The sequence below is a fragment of the Watersipora subatra genome, chromosome 6, assembly GCF_963576615.1.
Source record: "Watersipora subatra chromosome 6, tzWatSuba1.1, whole genome shotgun sequence".
Classification (NCBI taxonomy): domain Eukaryota; kingdom Metazoa; phylum Bryozoa; class Gymnolaemata; order Cheilostomatida; family Watersiporidae; genus Watersipora; species Watersipora subatra.
Window position 1 is genome coordinate 44,812,614 of NC_088713.1, and position 6,361 is coordinate 44,818,974.

Genomic DNA, 6,361 nt, shown 5'->3' on the forward strand with positions numbered 1-6,361 from the left:
TGAGTTTTATACTAAAACTAGTAGTTTATCTATGTATAATAAATATACACACTCTATACAGACTCAGTGTACTACAATCATTATGTTCCAGGGACCCTAAAACAACACTTTTTTTAAAAATGTGTAAAATTTGTTTTTCTATTTATAACAAATATACATACTCTATGCAGACACAGTGTACTGCAACCATTATGTTTCTTCAGTTACCTTTAAAACATCACTTTTTATATTTTCTGTAACAAGCTATTTACTCCACTTAATTTCTGTTTTTCTTTGAGTTCTACAGGCCCAAAGCCTCAAGATAATATTCAGTTCAACAATAATTGTGCAACTCAAAGGGCGCACACAGTTTATGGAAAGTTGTTATTATGGTTTGAAATAAGTTGACCTGGTATATGTAAGATAAGGCTTTGGTGTTAGGGCTATTGCTAGTAGGTTGCTAGCCCTTTCCTAAGGCAATACTGAAGGCAGGATCACACTATATCATCGTATGACTTTGTTTTCTTTTCAGCGTTTTTCATCGATTATGTGAACCGTAAACTAATGGCATCGATGAAACAACGCGGACACTTCCGGGAAAGTTTGTAGCTGTATATGAGTATATAGTTTGTATAGGTTCAAATAGTTAGTAGGAATATTTTGCCAAGTGTCGACAATCGTCTGTGCAGTGTGAACCATTTCGGCGATAGTAATTCACGGTCGCTGATATATAGTGTGATTTATTCACTTCCGTTTATGATAGTCGCTGCAAGACTAGTATTTGATTCAAGCATGCGAAAACAAAGAAGTTTCTTCGCAAGAAATTAAAAAGAAAAATGGGAACACTGCGATTAGGAGTAATTGCTGATGCAAATGGCGATATAGCTTAAACATGTCTTAACCCTCTGAACCCAGGTCGTCCTTGTCAATGTGTGTCAGTGACCTTCAGCAATTTGCCAAACCATCTGAAGTTTATAGGCCTAAATATTTATTAAATATATCTAAAAGAGCTTATAATGCAATGATGTTTGGTGAAACATTTGCAAAAAGGTCTGGCAATACACAGCAAATGTCATCAAACGAAAAAAAGTGTTTCACAGTCATTCGGGCTAAAACTGTAGAAATTCGTAGATTTTAAAAACTTGTAAAAATCGTTACAGTAGAATCATATCCATGAAGCACACATTCATCATCATTTCATGACTCAATCTAATATGGAAATTATAGTTAGTATCATATAATTCTTTATTTGCATTGCAATCATCCATGACCAACTAACAAACAAGTCGTATCAATTTTGTTGATATCATTCCAATAAAAATGGTTATTATAATGGAGGAAATAGAATAAGATATTTGAGAACTGTTACAAATGGAAGTAAAAGTTCTGGTCTAATGCCCTTTACAAAAAATAATTTGATTGGTTTGCGCTGTTACTCAGAAGCGGCATTTGTAAACAGAGACATCTGAAGGCCAGTATTCCAGCGGTTAGGGTTTTGGACACACCCTACGCAATGCCGTAATACTGGCCGTTAGGGTTCAAAGGATTAAGCTTCCAACAAAGTGGTCAAAGATAAGACTCAACATATCAATTTACTAAAATCAATTAGATTATTGTTGCTGAGCTTTACATAGACTTGTCAAGTTGATCAATAATGTTACATATTTGTCAGTTTTTAACAAAAAGCTACTGTCTTCTAAACCTGCCTACCAGCCTAGCCCGAATTAATTACTCATCTGTGGTTGCTGGAGGTGGGGAATTCCCTCATTACTCTAGTCATAAGAATTCAGAAAGCAGTTATGGCCTGATTGTTTAGACTCTAGAATGTTCTAGAATGTTCTAGAACGTCTGATATGCAAGCAAGTCATGGTTGAATTTCTGCAAAGGTCGCTGGTGATGACAGGAATGGCATTTATATTAACCCTTTAAAGTTTAAACCCTAATGCCGGTATTTCGCCGTTGCGTAGGGTCTATCAGAAACCCTAACAGCCGGAATAATATGGCTCGGTTTACAAATGCTGTTTCTCAGTAACAGCGTAAACCAATCAAATTAATTTTTACACAGGGCATTATACCAGAAATTTCACTCCCATTTTCAACTGTTTTCAAATATTTTTATGTACTTCCTTCATTATAATAACACTTTTTAATTGAACGATATCGTGAAAAGATCGATATGACTCATTTGTTGGTAGGTCATGGATGATTGTGACGCAAATAAAGACTTATGTGATACTAACTATAATTATCATTGTATTATGAGCACATTTACATGTAGATATATTTAACAAAGGCTAAAAAATTTGGGACTGTTGAACAAATTAAATTGCCCATGATTACTAACACACATTGACAAGGAAGGCTAGGGTTCAAAGGGTTAAACCCCCCTTTCACGACTGAGCGCACACGGCTGAGATGAGAAGCAAGTGTTTACACAAGCCAAAAACAAGGATGCTCTTAAAAACATGTGCAGCCATTGCATACAGTAATCTACGAAGTCATACATCATTTTCAAGGAATAACTCTCACTAGGTGGGAGCAGCAACACAGCAACACATATGTATGTTGGCCAAAGATCACACCATACCTTGTGACTTCAGAAACCTTTGTTACAAAAATCAGCCTAAAAGCTAAAGTGCAAACATATATGATAGATCAGTTTCAATCATGCCCAATTGGTTTCGAACAGATCAATCATCTGAACGTTAAACAAACCGCACAAGAAACATCTGAAATAATATTACTACTATTTGTTTGATTCCAACCTGTGTAGTTACTATTCGCATACTTTGGTTAAATCATAAAGGCCTCACGATGTTATTGAAATCAGACAGTAGCCATATGTCACACGCTTTCGTCTTTTCATGTCGCCTACAGTGGATCCTTGACAAACAAATGTAATTCGTTCTATACCACTATCGTATATTAAAAGAATTGTATCTCAAAGCATTTTTTCTTATTTAAAATGATATAATCTGTAATATTCTATTCAAGAGTTATGAAACCACAACAGAACACAATTAAATTACGTATAATATACAGTAGACTATAATACAATTTTAATTCATTCCAGTGCTGGCATCATAAGACAAAAATTTCGGAAACTGCAGGGCAGTTATTAAACAAGGTCTGTTTCGGCCTCTTTTTAAAAGTTTTTAAAGAATGTAATGAAAAAGAACTACACAACGAAGTGTTAACACTTTTAACAAACAGTCCGACGGCCATGTATCAGTCCCCTTTACAACAACATTCACTCCTCGAAAAATCACATCTCAAATACTTTGTTGTACCCTAGGACACTTATATTCCGCTAGTATTTAGTTTCGTGAGTAGCACACAGAGTAAAATTTCGCTGCAACTTAATTTCGCGGCTCTGATGAGTGCGAAAATATAGTGATGTGAAAATAAATGCAGTGAAAAAAACAGATTACATTCCTCAGGTCCAGTTCGCTAATAAGAAAAAAATTCAATTTGGAACTAGTTCGTATTTGTAAACCACAGGTTGAAATGTGTGGGTGAGATCGACAATTCAATTTGATCACTTGCTGCCATTTGTTTCTTAGACTATTAATGACTTCTAGGTCCCTTCCACCGTGACTTTCACACTCGAATCCCAAGAAGAAGAAAATAGATAGGTAACAACCAACTTCACAACCAAAACTGTATAAACTGTATAAATGCGTTTACACTGCCATAAACGCATTTATGCGTTTTCTAGGGGCCACTGCCATAAAGGCATTTTTGGACTTTCTCAGAAATTGCGTGGTAACCTGATTTTATTATTTGTTGACCACATAACCCACGGTCTTTAAGAGTTTTATGAAATTGACTGTGTTGTCCGAAGATTTCTCTTTAAAGTCAGCCTAAAACAACGAAGCAATTTTAAACTTTTGTTTAAGAATTTCAAATCTAAAAATGAACATTTTTCTGTGAGTTCATTAACTACCCCGCGCGAGTCATAAAACAGGTAATTAGTTGTTGATGACATAATAGCCAATTTAGATTTTCGTGATTATACAGATAATTAAAATAGAACTTGAAAAAATACTGTATACATATCATGAAGCAATATCGGCGATTTCGGTAATATGGCTGGCACTAGGCCAGTAGCGAATTTGTACATGGTTGGCAGTGAATGAGATAATGTGGTTGGACCTGATGAGGGTTGATATTGTTTTGGGTTGGTAATAAAATTCATCACTACAATAATTATTCTTCAATTTTATGACTTCACCTACCAGATTTTCATCCTCATCAGTTACAAATTCGGTGACTAAACTGATATAATCCTAATTTGCTTTGCCACGCTGCTCAGTCGGTGTATTAGCTATAATGAGTTTACCAGAAATTTCCCATTTATCCCAACCACAGACGAAAATTGCCTGCATTTCTAATATGACAATTTTATTGTGGATATCAATGAACAAAGCTATTTAACTTCGCGTTTTCACTCGTTTGTTATGATAGTTTAGTTTCGTTCATTAAATTTTCGCGAGAGGATGACACCGCAAAACCGCGAAAGTTAGATGCCGCGAATACATAAGTGTCCTAGGGTATATCAAAGCACATATTTTTGAAAATGTTCTGTTGTATTTCAAAGCATTCATATATCAAAGCATTCATATGGCAAGGTTCTACTGTACTGACAATATTGCATGACAAACTGACCCTCTGATGATAACGTTATCTCTTTATGTATGAAATCTCAAGTGTTATCTTACATAAAATGTTAGCAATAGCGAAATCACAAAGTCGAAGGTTCATCACCAAGTCAGCCAACACTGTTTGAACTGCTGATGTAATTCATGTCTCAGGACATGTATGCAGTATAATTCCATTGATTTCTATAGACTATGATAAGCTATCACTAGACTATCCTATCAATAGATTATCTATGCACATGCTAAGAGTGCAAACAGATACAAGCAGTCCAGTACTTATAAGTGCAGGTTCATCTGAGACCATCTCTGATCATGATTTTAATAAGTACATCTATTACTTAGCTTATTTCAATAGAGTTACTCAGTAATTACTTAAAGATATTTGAATTTTGGAAGAAGTTAGACAATATAATTTTTCTGGTGTAATGGTTGTGAAAAAAACACACAAGTTGCAGTCATCTGCAACTTGTGTGAAAAAACACATGAGGTCATCTGCAACTTGGTTTCCATAGAATTACTCATTAATTACTTGAAGGTATTTAAACTTTTCGAAAAAGTTAGAGAATAATTTTTATAACAAAATTTTTTTGTGAATTCCGGCTCACTTTCACTGGCCACCTCCAATTGATCAATATTTAGTATATGATGGCGGCATCGGGTCACAGTTTGTTACCAACTCTAAAGTATATTTTCAGTCAATTTTTTGGACTTTTGCTAAATTGAAATTCATTTCATAATAACAAGAGGTAACCTTTTCCCAAAGAAATATTTCGTAACCTGAAATTTATCCATGCAGAAGTTTTTGCAAGATTATGTGCTACAGTATGCCTATTAATGAATAGGGCATAGCAAGACTGCATCAATTAATGTGTCTTTCTAGTGCTCTTTATTCCATGTGTAAACCTTTATTTACCAACTACAGTTATACATGCAAAAAATTTTAGATACGAGAAGAATTCCGAACATATTTTCGCCTTGAGATACAAGAAAAATTAGAGATATGAGCATACGAAACTGTTCTTGATAGGGTCATTAGGTGGCCCAGTATGTAAAAGGCTGCTTGCGAGACAAGCTTCGCTTGGTCATTCTCGAAAAATGTGTTAAAAGGGCTAGCTAAAAGAGAAGGTGAAAGTGAGGCAAAAGGAGCCAAATATTAAAAAAAGACGTAAAAAACTGAAAATAACAACAGAATTAGAATTAAGTTTAGCATAACGTAAGATGAACATATTTTTAGTGTGTTTTAGTAAGAAATGTTCAAATAAGTTAAATTTAAAGTTTAGGTTACCAAATGCTTAAAGGTTAAAGGTTAGTGTCACAAATGCGTAGCACATCGAATGTGCTGCCATCATGTTTCTCTCTCACAACACTGTTAGCAGGTCTCAAAGGTGAGAGTCCCAACAGTACTGTACATGATAATGTTACATTTTGTTGCAGATCACAACCACTAGATAGGTATTTCTTACTTTGTGAGCTTTGGTGGTGAATTGGAACAATTAATAACTCATTTTTCCATTGTACTATCAAATTGTTGGCGGGTTGGAATGGATTAATTTGTATTTAGTTATTCTATATAAGAAAAATTGATTTGAGATGTGAGAGAATTGACATGAGACCTCAGTCTTTGGACACAATAAGCTCGTATGTCAAAGTATGACTGTATGTAATTTGTATAAACAGCCAAAAAGCCATGGGTAGATTATTATTTGATGAAAGCTCATGAG